This window comes from Notamacropus eugenii, chromosome 3 (assembly GCF_028372415.1).
Source record: "Notamacropus eugenii isolate mMacEug1 chromosome 3, mMacEug1.pri_v2, whole genome shotgun sequence".
Lineage (NCBI taxonomy): Eukaryota > Metazoa > Chordata > Mammalia > Diprotodontia > Macropodidae > Notamacropus > Notamacropus eugenii.
The window spans coordinates 149,683,183-149,698,130 of record NC_092874.1 but is presented as its reverse complement, the minus strand read 5'-3'; positions in this window follow the sequence as shown (position 1 = coordinate 149,698,130).

Sequence of the window (14,948 nt, the reverse complement as noted above, 5' to 3'; positions counted from 1 at the left end):
GAAAACTAAAATAAAAATAATAATAATTTTTTGAGAGTTAAGTTTAAATTTTCTTCCATTTGTCTCTAAAAATTTTTTTTCAAATTTTTATTTTTTTCCTTTTTTCATTGCAAACACATTATGTCTCTTGTTATTTTAGCTTAATCTTTTCCTGACTCTTTCCCCAGTCCTTTGTTATCCCTTTCTCTTTGAGATTTTGATTATTCTTTTTTCTTTCCTGTTCTTATCTCGTTATTGAATTCTTCCTTTCTTTTTTCACCTTAATCAAGTAGATTCCTACTTCTTCCCCTCCTTTTCAGCGAGTACAATTCATTAATTTTTAAAATTTCATTTTTTTGAACTCTGTACCAGAGAGAATTTTTCCTCTCTTTATTATTCATCCTCTCTGTCTACGTTAGACTCTCATTCTCTTGTTCACAACCCCTATAATTGTATAGTCTCTACCTTTCTTCCTTATGTATTTGAGGTGGGCCTGGAAGGAGGGCAGATGAGGCCTGCACACAGGCCTTCCCGGATGTTTCCCCTCTCCCAGTTTCATCCCCACCCCCACCCTTTCTGCTAGAACAGCACCTTTTGACAATCAACATGGCCCCCACCCCCTTCAGCATCTCCATCCTGCACTGCTTTCTCTTCCCCAAGGTGATGGGAAGAGAAGAACTCCGGAGGGGAGCAGAGATGGTTCTTCTGTCTGCTTCCTCCCTGTCTGCCCACCTGCCTGTTCGTTCACTATCCTGTTTTCTACTAGCCAACTACAGCTCTGCAGTGAGCATGTCCTGCCCTTAAATGGGGACAACTGCGCAAAGCCATCATAATGCTTTTTATGTTTTAAACTACCAGTGTATCTATTCCCCCTCCCCTGTTATTTCTTATTTTGCTTTGTAATATATTAGAGATTCTCAAACATTGTGATGTTTAAATAAATCACAAAACAATTGAAACAGGTATTAAAGAAACAAACCTTTCCAATTAAAAAAAAATTGCACATTGCACAGGGCTAAGAGAGGACGATTTTGAGTGGTTACAAGAAAAAATTAAAGAGGTGGATTTGGGAAAACAAAAAGCTACCAAGGTCTCCATTCTGTGTTCTCTCCTCTAAACAGTTTCTACCTCGGCCTTGTAGATCTTGCCCCTTAGATTTCTGCTTTCCACTGAGATTCTGTCTTAGAATGCTACTTTCTGTAGGTGAGAGAATTCACTGCCACAAGGTAGGACCCCCCCCCCCCCCCATGTCCCTGATTATGTAGCCCAGCATCGATCTATATCTTCTCCCTCGTAACTTTCTTAACCCATTTGCCTCAAAAATTTTCTCCCTGGGTCCACGTCCTCCCACTCTCCTAGGTTCCAGCTGCCTCAGGAGACTTCCAATTTCCCCTACCCTCTTCTGAGGTAGGATGAGTGATCCTTTCAAGCAATGAATTCCCCACACAACATCCAGCATCAAGGCCCTGCCTCCCTTCAGAGAACCTCTCTCTTCACCCATAGCAGCATTTATCAGTGATGCCCTCCTACCACCAAAGCAAGGCCTCCTTCTTTTACTCTTCTTTTCAATCCTTTCACTCTCTTCCTCATCCACTTTCCTGAAGGTTCTTTCTTCCCAAGAGACCACAGAAGGTCACCTTCCCCTCATTACTAGCTCTTGATTTAGCCCATGTATATTGTCAGAAATAATTGTTTTTTTACCAAGAATGCCAGCTGGCCATTAGTGAACTTAGAAAAAAAATTTATTTCATGTCATTTTGGACTAGCAACCTCTAGGAAAGTGTAATGTTAACTAGAGAGTTAAAGATCTTCCCCACCCATTGAGGACCTGTCCATTAACAGAAGCTTGATTAGAGGAGGCCCACATCTTTTGTTAATTTCTAATGCATTGGTTCTCAAGGGTTCTGATACCCTCTGGCTCTGAAAAGTGTAGAAATACTCTGAGGTGAGGTTTTACTTTGGGGCTAACTGATTGGAAGTGTTTGTTTGGCCAGATGAGACTCTGGGCAGTCACTAAAGAGTCCCCTGGCTTTGAAAATCTAGATGTTGGTGCTTCTCTCTCTGGTATGTATGTATATATGTATGTAAGGGTCAGACAATTGGATCTGCCTGTTGATCTGTGATGTATGTATTGCTTATGGTCAGACAGTTGGAAGACCTGTCTGTTGGTTGATCTTTGTTTCTTTTAGTATTTTCTCTGAAGTTCAGGGTGCCTGAAGTGATTGCTGACCCCTCAAAACTTGTTTTCCTTTTAGAAAAGCAGATCTAAGAAACTGTACAGTGGTGTATGTTGGGGTCCTTGCTGTTACAAAAAGTTATGCCCTTTCAATTACAAAGTCTTTTATAACTTATCTTGATTTGCATGTCCCTCCCCTGTATCCCATTGGCTGGGCTTTTCAGAGTCTACAGTCTATCTGAAAACACCTAAAACCCATCTGCTAGGTGGGTCTCCATCCCTGCTTACATCTCTCATTTTCACATTTCAATTTCCTTCCCACTTTCATCCTCATTCTTATTATACTTTATTTAGTAAAGAAATGGCAAACCATAAATACTTTTAGTCTCATCCCAGGATTTCAGTATCAGATTTTATGATCTTGAGAAAGGAATTTTCTCAATTTCTAAGAGAGTTGACAAAAGTGTGAGTTGAAGATTCAAGCCAGGATATCCATAAGAAAAGTCCCATTATCTAAGACTTCCTCTGGGTTAATGGGCTTCATCCTTAGTGAGCTGCACCTGGCCTGGCAGTTTTTAATACACAGGAAGAAGGCATTCTCAGAGAACGAAAGAGAGTGTCTGCTCTCAAACTCTGGGCTACACCCCCCACCGCTTTTTACACCAATCAGTTTATCTTTTACATTAGCCATAAGTATGACTCCTTAGGTTTTGCAAATTATGTTTCATATGATTTGTGGAAACAAAATACAATCATCCTTTTCACACAGCACACACTTTTTTCTCCCCTGTCCTCATCCCCTTTTTCACCTACTGTCCTATTTGGTAATACAGTCTCACACACAAAAAAACGGAATCACCTGGACACAAGGTGTCACCAAGTTCAGGTGATAATGCCCCAGGCCTGCCACTCCATGGTTATTCTCCACCTGACTTCTACCTTCACTCTGAAGTCCTTGTTCACATGTTGAAGAATGGTCTCTCTGTTGTCACTCCGTTGCTGAATGTGGCTGTTGCATTCATTCACACTGCCTTGATTTTTGATGTCCGGCATGTTTGAGAAGCAAATGATCTCCTTAGGTCTGGTTTTCTTTCTCAGATTGTTTCAGATGACTTCTTCATTATTGAATGTCTATCTTTTTTGATCAATGGTTAAGCTCTGATTTGCAAGGTAGTTTACCCTGGACTACATCCTAAGATCTATTGCACATTATTTTATTTCCTCCTGCATTTTCTGTTGAGTACAGAATAGGCTTGAGTTATTCAAATTTTCTTTCCTTTGGACTTAAAGGTCTTTGACCAGGTTGCTGGTAGAACTTGTAGTTTCTGAACTGAATTGTCAAATTTTACCACTGTATGTCTTGGAGTTTGCAGCTTTAGGTTTTTTTCTGGAAGTGGTCTATGTAGTCTTTCAGTTGATATTTCATTTTCTGTTTTCAGAAGTTCCAGGCAATTTTCTTACATTACTGCTTGTATTGTGGGGTTCAGGTGTTTTGTCTTGTCATGTTCTTCTGGGAGACCTGTATTCCTTAAATAAGCCCCATGCATCCTGTCTTCAAGATCAGTGTGTTTTGGAACCTGATATTTAGACAGTGAGCACGTTTCCTTTTCGTGCTATTGCTTTTCACTTCTCTTCTTTCAGATTCTCCTTCACTTCTGCATATTTGCATTCTCAGTCTGTTGTTCTCTTTTTTTTTTTTAGTGAGAATTGCCATCACAGATCCAGTTTTCCTATTCTGCCATTATTTTTGCTGTGTAGGTCGTAAATTCTGCTCTCATAATTCTCATTTCTCTTTTAAACCACTGGAACAGTGTGTTGTATTTCCTTGTTCTCCTAGAATTCTACAAGGTCCTCTGTCTCAAGCGTTGAGTTTTTTTTCTTTGTTTTGCAGCATTTTTTCAGATATTTGAACTTGTTTACTAGATTTGAAGGCCATATTTCCTTCTGTTGTTATCGTTTCCTTTGTTGATTTATGTGCTTATGTTCAACGTCTTTGAGTTACCTTCTGAGCTCTTTGGTAATTTTAGTCTTTTTTTTGTCTTTGTTTTTCCCTGTCATTCACATTTTTGACTCATTCCCCTTTCACAATGGTTTTCCTGGGGATTGAATGTCAAAGCATCTCAACCTACTCCCACTGCGGGCAATTTACTGTTCGTCACAATATGTTTGTATCCCAAGTGACTTTTAGAAAGACAGAACTGGCTCCAACTGGATGTTGGGTTCTTTATTCAAAAAGTTTTGGCTGGGCCAGTCATCAAAGCTTCCACAAATGTTGGTAACCTGGAGTCCAGATCTCCACAGCACTGGAAAAAGGGAAGGAGAAGAGGTGGAATGGGATGTAGGGTTGGGTGTCCTTGCTAGCTTGTGGGTTGGGATGTTAGGTCAGTTAGTGTATCTTTGCTGCCAGTATTGTTGCATGGTGGGCAGAAGGGAAGGGGTGTCGCATGAGCTCAGAGAACATTTCAGTTCATGATTTTGTTTTTTTTAACCTTCTTTTGGGTTCTGGATGTTCTAGGCCATAGACACAGCTGAAGTTGCTTTGTCTTAGGTGCATAATTTCTGTTTTGGAGAGGTCTGAGAGGCTGAGGCTCAGAGAAAATGTCTGGTTCTCAGTCTTGTTGGTCAAGTGACCTGAAAGTGACTTTGAATATTTTCAATGGCTTTCCCCTATGCCTAGAACACTCTCCTTCCTCATCTCCACCCTCTAACTTCCTTTAAGTCCTTTCTACAGGAAGCCTTTTCTCATCCCCTTTAATTTTGGGGCCTTCCTTCTAGTGACTATCTCCCATTTATCATATTTATATCTATATATATATATATCTTGTTTACACATAGTTGTTTGCACGTTGTCTCCTTCATTAGAATATAAGCTCCTTGACAGCAGGGGCTTTTGTCTTTGTATTCTGAGAGTCTGACATAGTACCTGGCACAAAAGTACTTAATAAATGTTTACTGACTGACTGCCCAATGAGATGCTTATAGGAATATTGTACTAATAAGGTCCCAGAAATTGTAATGGGGTAAGTCCAAATGTAAATAATTGGAGTAGGCCCATGAATCCAAAATGTTGGGTATATACATTGTTCTACCTTTCTGTCAGGAAGTTCTTCCTTTTACCTAACCTCCAACATTCTTGATGTAATCAACTTAGAGGGATTGAGGATTTTTCCAGTAAATGCCCAACTTTAAAGAAATTCTACCTCTACCCCTTTGGTTAAAGCTTCTAGAAGAGGGGGTCTTCTTTATAGCACTGTCCTAAGGTCTCTGTGGAACCCAGTGAGGCAAACAGAAAGACTTCAAATGCACCCCCATGGCATTCATATGTACCTTAGGACAACTAAGTCACTGATTCCATTTTTCTAGTTCAGATGTTCTTTTTTAAAAATTATTTTTATCTATTGACAGCCAGGACATATATTCTTTCTCTGTCTCATTTACCCTCAAACTCCCAACTCTCTCAATCCTCATTTTGAGGGGCTTAAATTTCTTAAAATTTATTTTTAGTTTTCAACATTCATTTGCGTAAGACTTTGAGTTCCAAATTTTTCTCCCCATTTCTCCTCTACTCCCAACCCCAAAACAGCATGTATATAGGCTTAACATGTACATTCATATTAAACCTGTTTTCAGGTTAGTCATGTTGTACAGAAGAATCAGAACCAATGGCAGAAACCAGTAGAAAAAAGAAACAAAACAAAAAGAGAGTGTGTGCGTGCAAATAACGTGCTTCAATCTGCAATGAAACTCCAGTTCTTTTTCTGGATGTGGACAGCATTTTCCAGCATGAGTCTTCTGAAGTTGTTTTAGATTCTTGCATTGTTAAGAGATAAGTCTATCAAAGTTAGTCATCATACAATCTGGCTGCTATTGTATACAATATTCTCACGGTTCTGTTCGGTTCACACAGCATCAGTTCATGTAAATCTTTACAGGTTTTTCTGAAATCTGCCTGCTCATCATTTCTTAGAGCACAATAGTATTCCATTACATTCTATTGACCTGGAAGTTTGATTGAAGCAGGCAAAGAGGCTAGGTGATATATTAATGCATAGAGTTTATTCCCTTTAAGCTAGTCTAAGCTAGCGAACTTGCACAAGGAGCGAAAATGTAAGTTCTGACTGACTGATACAAGAATGACCAGGTTTAAATCTAGTTTAGGACAATCCCAGGATATCTATGTCCCTCAGATTTATGATCTCTATCTGTGTTTATACCACAAAAAGGAACTTTCTTAGTTGAGTAAGTCATAATTACAGTGAGACAACACAATTAACAAAGCAGTGTCAGTTAGAAAATTAGAATCCCAGGATGTCTGAGTTTTTCCCATATAGCCATATGTCTCTGTGATAAAAAGATAAGAAGAATCCCACCACTTCAGCTCCCAGCAGCCTGTCACAAACACACAGGAAAGGGCATTTTTAGAGCAAACCCAAGCAGTCTGATTGATTAGTTCAGGCTTTGGCCCTTATTAAAGTCCAAAAATGATACTAAATGATTATCAACTTGTATACCACAACTTATTCAGTCATTCCCCAACTGATAAGCATCCCCTCAATTTCAGTACAAAAAGAGCTGCTATAAATATTTTTGTACACGTGGGTCCTTTTTCCATTTATACGGTATATTTGGGATACAAACCTAGTAGTGGTTTTGCTGGGTCAAAGGGTATGTACAGTTCTATTTTTTAAAATATAATTGGCCAAGATATACCTTCTCACCCTCCAATCTACCCCACCTCTATTGAACAAAATCCATTAGAAATATGTATAGTCAATCAAAATAAATTCTACGTTGACCATGTCCAAAAAAACCCCCCCCAAAACATTGTTGCATTCTGAGTCCGTTACCTCTTTCCATAGCATGTTTCATCATTGGTCCTCTGGCATCCTCATTGATCTTTACACCCAGAAGTCTTTTTACTGTTACATTGAAGATTGCCATCTCTGATCCTTTCTAAATGCCCCCATTTAACTGCTAACAAATCAAATGTGCCTTAACAAATACAATCGAATGTAATACACATTTGTTAAGTGCCTACTGCGTGCAACACATTTTACTAGGCACTGGTGGTTCAAAAAGGAAAAACCAAACAATCTCTGCACAGGAAGTTTCCATCCTACATTTGGGGATTGGGGGTGGAGTATATATAGTGGGAAGAGAGGGGAAACAGCATGTCAATGGACAGTTCTATGCAGGCTCATTTCTGGAGAGAGCAATGCCAGCTAAAGAGATCAGAAAAAGTTTCCCATAGAAGGCTAATAAACTGAGTTTTGAAAGCAGGTAAAAGTCAAAGGGAGAAGAGAGGACCTATTCCAGGTCCTGAGGACGGCCTTTACAAATGTAGGAAAGTGAAATAACATATGGACACGTTACAGAAACAGGCTGCTCTTTGGTGAACAAACAGCAAGCAGGTTAGTTGGGCTGCAACATAATGAATACAGTGATGTGAAGATATCCGGGGGGTGCCCATTGTGAGGGGTTTGTCGAGTTGGAGTTTGTATGCTTTAGGAAGATTTGGAAGAAGAAATAGACCCGGGGAGAGCCAGGAGAAATCCTTGCCTGGTGGTGATGTCGAAAGAGCAGTGCTCTGGGCCCTTGAAAAGAATGCAAACATCAAGTATTTTTTCATTCCCTTGGGGTGCCTGCCTGTCTTAGATTCAGAAAGGATCAGCTGGTAATCATTGCTTTATTCCCTGACTGGGAATACTACTTCATGGGGGTGGGGTGGGGAAGAGGAATGATCTTCAAAGTGGAGGAAAGGCAGGGGTGATTCGTATTCCAGGGAAGGGATTAATGAGCTGAAGAAAATGCAAAACAAAAACAAAACACCGCAACCAAAAAACCAAAAAAACCCCCCAAAAAAACCAAAACCCCAAACCATCCTGATCCTCCTTAATTCTAGGGCTTTCTCTTTGTTGATTATCTCCCATTTACCCTGCATATATCGTATTTGTACAGAGTTGTTAGCGTATTATCTTCTCCACTAGACTGTGACTTTCTTGGAAGCAAGGACTGCTTTTTGCCTTTCTTTGTATTCCCAGAGCTTAACACAGAGCCTGGCAAGGAGAAGACGCTTAATAAATGTATGCTGACTGACTGACAGAAGTCCAGGATCTATTTGTTGTCAAGTTGTTCTGATCACGCCTGACTCTGTGACCTCATTTGGTGTTTTCTTGGCAAAGATGCTGGAGCAGTTTGCCATTTTCTTCCCCAGCTCATTTTATGATGAGCAAATGGGGGTTAAGTGACTTGCCCAGGATCATACAGCTAGTGTGTGTCTGAGGCCAGATTAGGACCAGAGTTCTATCCACCATACCACCTAGCTTCCCATTCCAAGGACCTTTAGAAGGTCTTTGACTATAAAGGACTCTTTAAAGGGCTTGTTAAACAGGTATTTATTGAGGGCATTCTGTGTGCTTCCTACAATTCCTAGGCATTATGAGGGCTACAAAGAAAGGTTTAGAGCATGGTTCCTTCCCTCAAGTAGCTTATCGTATCAGAAGACATTTGATTAACATAGATGAGACAACAGCAAACTATACAAAACTTTGAATGTTGGATGCTAAAATACATGGTGCAGGCTAAAGTGCTATGGGAATACAGAAGAGGCTGGAGACAACAAGGAAGGCTGCAGTAGTCAAAGGTTTTCATGGAAGAGAAACTGGGCTTGAGATGATGGGTGAAATTGAATGAGTTGCATCTGTCCTCTTTTCTCCACTCCATCCTGTTATGTCCCGTGTTTAGGTCCTCATCATCACTTTACCTGGACTATAATAAGGACTCCCTAATTGTTGCAACCCTAAGTCTCTGCCCTCTCTATTTCATGTTCTCAGCTGCCCAAACCTCTTTTTTGCACATTTTTTCTTTTCTTGTTGATCTTTTTTTCTTTTTTCTTTAGTATTTTATTTTGTCCAATTACATGTAAAAACAATTTTTAACATTTATTTTTAAAACTTTGAATTTCAAATTCTCTCCCTTCCTCCCTCCACCCCCCCCTCATTGAGAAAGCAAGCAATTCGATATAGGTTATATACGACATGTAGTCATGCAAAACAAATTCATAATACTCATGTTGTGAAAGAAAACATAGGGAAAAAAACCTCAAGAAAAATAAAGTAAAAAAGTATGCTTCACCCTGTTCAGACACCATCAGTTCTTTCTCTGGGTATGGAGAGCATTTTTCATCACAAGTCCTTCAGTATTGTCTTGGATCACTGTATTGCTGAGAATGGGTAGGTCATTCACAGCTGGTCATCTTACAGTATTGCTGTTACTTTGTACACAGTGCATATCACTTTGCATCAGCCCAGGTAAATCTTTTCGGATTTTCTGAGAGGATCCTGCTCATCCTTTCCTATAGTACAAATAGCATTCCATCATCATCATGTACCACAACTTGTTCAGCCATTCCCCTATTGATGATACCCAAGTAATTTTAAAGGCCGACCTTCAGAAACCCTTCCTAGAGGGCATAAGAATTTTGAGCATGGCTCTCCACAATCTGGCCCCAACTTAACTTTTCTATCCAAACTTTGCCTCATTCCCTTCATTCCTCCTAAACTATTCCTAATCATTCTGCACACAGAAAAGGACATCTTCTCAGACTGTCTCACATTCTGGAATGCATTCACTTACCTTCCTCTACGGATCGGCTTTGATGTTCCGTCACGTAGCTTTTCCTGATCACTTCAAATGAGAGTGTTTCCTCCGTTCTCACTGGAGGAAGTGTGTCCTGGTGGGGAAAGTGCTTCATCTAGACTCAGATGACCTGAATTAAAATCTCAGCTCTCCCATTTGTTATGTGACCTTAAGGAGGTCATTTAAAATCTTTGGACCTCCGTTTCCTCATCTCTAAAATAAGAGGGTTGAACTAGGTGAACTTAAAGGTCCCATCCAGCTCCAACTCTTCATATTCTTAGAGCATCTTGCCCTCCTCATTCCCTGCTACTGTTCAGTCATTTTTCAGTCATGTCCACCTCTCAGTGACCCCATTTGGGGTTTTCTTGGCAAAGAAACTAGAGTGGTTTTGCCACTTCCTTCTCATTTTACAGATGAAGAAATTGAATTACCTAGGTGGCACAGTGGATAGAGTGCTGGGTCTGGAGTCAGGAAGACCCGAGTTCAAATCTAGCCTCGACATTTAATAGTTGTGCAATCCTGGGCAAGTCTTTAACCCTGTTTGCCTCAGTTTTCTCATCATTCCCTACTTCCCATTTAACCATCTGTATAATTTTTGTCTTCATATCCCCAGCACTGAAGGGACTTGGTAGGCAGCATGTTATGATAGACAGAGAGCCAGTTTCAAAGCAGAAGATCAGGGTTCCAACTCTGTTGCTGACAGATACTGGCTGGGTGACCCTAGACAAAAGTCACTTAACATCTCAAGGCTCTAGGCAACTCTCTAAAATTTCAAGTTGCAGTCAAGTTTTGGCCTTGCCTGGGGAGAGAAATGATTCCTGTCCCCATGAAAGCATAAGTCCAATTTTGATTCCCAGCACCTAGCATGGCTCCTTGGACTTAATAAATCTTTGCTTTAAGTGGGTTGAAAGGGGAATGGAAACCATTCCAAGTGAGGGGAACAATGGGAGGCGTGACCCAAGGTGAGATCAAGCTAGATTTGCTAAAGGTACAGTGAGAACAGCCTGACTAGAGTAAAGGATTTTAAGGGACCTGTGACTCAGTTTATCCCATAGGACCATAGTCTCAGGAGTGGGAAGGAGCCTTAGCAATCTGATCCAACCCCTTCACTTTGTAGAAGAGGAACCTAATGACCAGGGAGTGGGTGATTTGGCTAAGGTCATGCAAGTGGAATAAGGAACAGAGCTGGTTTCCATACCCTTGGAAGGTGGAAGATGAGGCAGTATGTAAGGTCCCATCCACCTCTAAATCTGTTCTCTTTCTACTGTCCCCTGCTGGGTTTTGTCCTTCTCTTGATGGCTGCCAAGGGTCTGTACATAATGAGCTTGTCCAGCAGCTTCCTCCAATTGTCTCTTGCTAACCTGACCTTGACTGAGTGAGCTAGTTCTGGATAAAATTGTTTCAACTTTACCAGAAACCTCCCATCTGGGACTTAGGCCAGAGATTTCCAATCTTTGATTCCCCTCTTTCTGCCCTCCCAGTCCCTTTTACCCTCCTCATCAAATGTATGGAAGAGAAAACACCACACTGATCTAATACCTAACACACCCTGCCTTGGCTTTTTAACCCATTTACAAGCTCTGAGGCCCATCATACAAAAAAACTAGAGGGGAGAAAAAGGCTTCTGTTTAGTGAGGTTGTAGCTTTGGATCACTCCCATGAGGAGGAAGAGAGCAAGATTTTGCCACTTTTTCAGGCATGTCCAACTCTTTGGGACCCCATTTGGAGTTTTCTTGGCAAAGATACTGGAGTGATTCCACATTTCCTTTTTCAGCTCATTTTACAGGTGAGGAAACTGAGGCAAACGGTAAAGTGACTTGCCCAGGATCACACAGCTAGTAAGTGTCTGAGACCAGATTTGAACTCAGGTCTTCCTCACTCCAGGCCCAGTTCTCTATAATACACCTAGTTGCACAATTTGTGCCACTATATAAAATTGAAAGGAAGCAGGATCCTTTGCAATTTTTCTGTATTAACACCTCTGTCATTGTCTATTTTGGGACCCTGCGGTCTATTGCCCCTCTGCATTCTTCTCCAGCAGCAAGGATAAACTGTCTTTCCTGTTGTCCTACTTACCTATTACCTTCAACCCTGATTCTCTTTTAACTTTTAACTCCAACTGCCTTTTCATCACATTCCCAAGTAAACTTTCCAAAGGATGGGAAAGGAATCAATATGGGAGGGAGAAGCATGTTCAAAGAAAGCAATCACAAAAAGGAGTAAAGAGGTTAGTACTGGAAAACTGGAAGAATGCAGAAGCCAGGGAATGGATCCCTCAAGCTCCATGGGCCCTGTGAAGACATGCCCCTTGGACCAGGAGCAAGATACTCTCCCCCACTGCTGCTAGCCTCCCCCAGAAACCACAGGGAGTGGGAATATTTCATTGATTCCAGCTTGGGCTTCAGTGCACTCTGTAAAAGCAAAGAACTTTACTAGGAAACTAAGGGAAAACTGAGGAAATTAGGCAAAATAACATACAGAATCATCACTGTTAGGTCACAAAAGTTCTATCAATATTGTCCAGCTTCACTCTATCTCCAGGGTCCTCCTCTTGTCCCTAACCCACTCTCTATCCAGTAGCCTAGAAGTCTCCCATGGAGAAAAGGTACCCAAAGCAAGCATTTATTAAGTGCTCCCTAATTGCCAAGAATTGTGCTAAGCAAAAGGGGATAGAAGTACAAAGAAGAGCTGGAAAGAGGGGTGGGGGCAGTCAAGGGGAGGGTCTGAAGGCCAGGAATCTGGTGAGGAGCTGGAGAATTCCAGAGACTGAACTGGGCCTGGAATGGAAGAAGCATAGATGGAATGGTGCACTGAGCTAAGTAATCAGTCACCAGTCAGGAGAGAAGTAGAAATTTCAGGGTAGGGATGTCTGAATGGAAAGGGGGCCTTAAAGGTCATCCAGTTCAACACTCTTTTCGCAGAAAAAGAAACTGAGGCTCAAAGCTAGTAATAATTTAATGCTTATAGGATTAGATTGAATTGGATAGGCATATGCAGGATAATATGAGGAAAGCAGCCCTAACAATGAAGAGATTAGGGAAAGCTTGCCCTGGGAGATTCTGAAAGGAGAAGAGCTTATATTCCTGGCATGGGAAACCACCTGTATACAAAGAGCTCATGGAGAGGGAGAAATGAAGTGCTGAGTTTGGGGAACAATATAGAAATACTATACTGTATATAGTTTGGTTGGAATATACAGCATGCAGAGGAACACTGATCAGAAAGTAAGCCTGGAAAGGTGGGCTGTGCCTCAGTAGAAGAGCTTAAACCATCTGAGAGACAGTTGGGGAATGATATGGTGCTATCTCCCCCGGAGGAAGATTAATTTGGCAGCTGTGGGGAGGATGGTTTGGTCAGGGGAGAGAATGGAGGCTGTAATTAGGGGTCATTTGTAATAGTCCAAGCAGGCTGGAAAGTGGACAATCAAAAAGGACTGCCTCTACATCAGATTGGAGCTAAGGAGGAGAGAATGGGTGATGATATCGTGGGGGTTTGAGGTAAAGTGTGTTCGTCCAAATGATGACATGACTTGCACTTGAGGGAGGGCTGTGCAGGTCACCAGCCTTATTTCTCCTCCAGAGCCATCTGAATCCAGTGACCAGATATTCATCAGGATGAGGCAACTGGGATTGTGACTTGCCCAAGGTCACACAGCTAGTGAGTATCAAGTGTTGAGGTAAAGAACAGGGGAGAAAAGGAACTTTTGTTTTGGAAGGTCTCTTTTCTTGGATGAAAAGAGATCCTTCATTGAAAAGGATGGGTAGTGGTTGTGGACATTTGCAGAGATCAGCCAGAATGTGGGGGGAGATGTTAAGGGGTGGTTGATAGCCAATTAGGAAAGAAAAAAAGTACTATACAATAGTGAAATTAGAGAATATAAATTTGTAGTATATCCAGAATATTGCCCAATTGTATGGTATTCTATTTGTCAGTAGCATGAGTAACAACAGGAAAGGCAAGTGGTTGGGGTAACCCAGATTTGGGGGTGTTACATCAACTAGCAATAGGACAAAAGATTAATTTGAGACTTGAAAGTTTAAGGTTGAACTGGTTAATTTATGGTCAAAATTGGGAAGGCAGGAGAATGAGGTGTAGTGGAGGTACTGGAATCCTTGAGAAGGGTGGGGAAATAACATGAGAACTGATAGATTACTGCCAATTAGATCTGGATAGGATGATATCTGAATAGAGTGAACATTAAAGTTCAGGAAGTAGTTGAGTGATGGTGATAGAGAGAGGGTCTATAGGAATGAGGAAGAGGGTGTGCCTACTGCTTTCCCTCAGCCAATGTATTGAGAGGGGAGCATGAGAAGTACATTTAGTACTAGAGAGGACAACTAAGAAGGCAAGGCAGTTTTTGGTGTAGGGAAGTAAGGAAGACAGGTAGAAAGCATGAGAGGAAAAGTCCAAGATAAATGGGAATCTAAGAGAACAGAGGTTCCTGAGGGCAGTTAACTAATGCATTGTTGGTGGAGTTGTGATCCAACCATTATGGAGAGCCAACTATACCCAAAGGACTATAAAACTGTGACCTAACTATCACTACTTGGTCTGTACCCAATAAGAGCAAAGAAAAACGAAAAGGACCTATATGTACAAAAATATTTATAGCAGCTCTTTTTGGGGTGGCAGTGAATTAGAAAATGAGAGAACGCTTATCAAGTGGGAAACAGCTGAACAAGCTGTGACGTATGATCATGTTGGAATACTATTGTGATGTAAGAAATGATGAGCAGAATGCTTTAAGAAAAACCTCGGAAAGCTTATACAAATATAGAGTGAAGTGAGTGGAACTAGAACTTTTCACACAGTAACAGCAATATTGAACCATGAAAGCTCTTCTCAGCAATACAAGGATCCAAAACAATCCCAAAAAACTTAGGATGAAAAATGTCCACCTTCAGAGAAAGAACTGATGGAGTCTGAATGCAGACTGAAGCAGACTTTTCTTTACCTTCTTTGCTATTCTTGGGTTTTTTGGTCAGTGATTTCTTTTGCAACTTGGCTATTATGGAAATGCTTTTCATGACTGCACTGTACAACTTATATCAAATTGCTTGCCTTCTCAAGGAAAGGTGAAGGGAAGGAGGAAGACAATTTGGAACTCACTATTTAAGAAAAAGAATGTTGTTTTAAAAAGTTTGTTTACATGTAA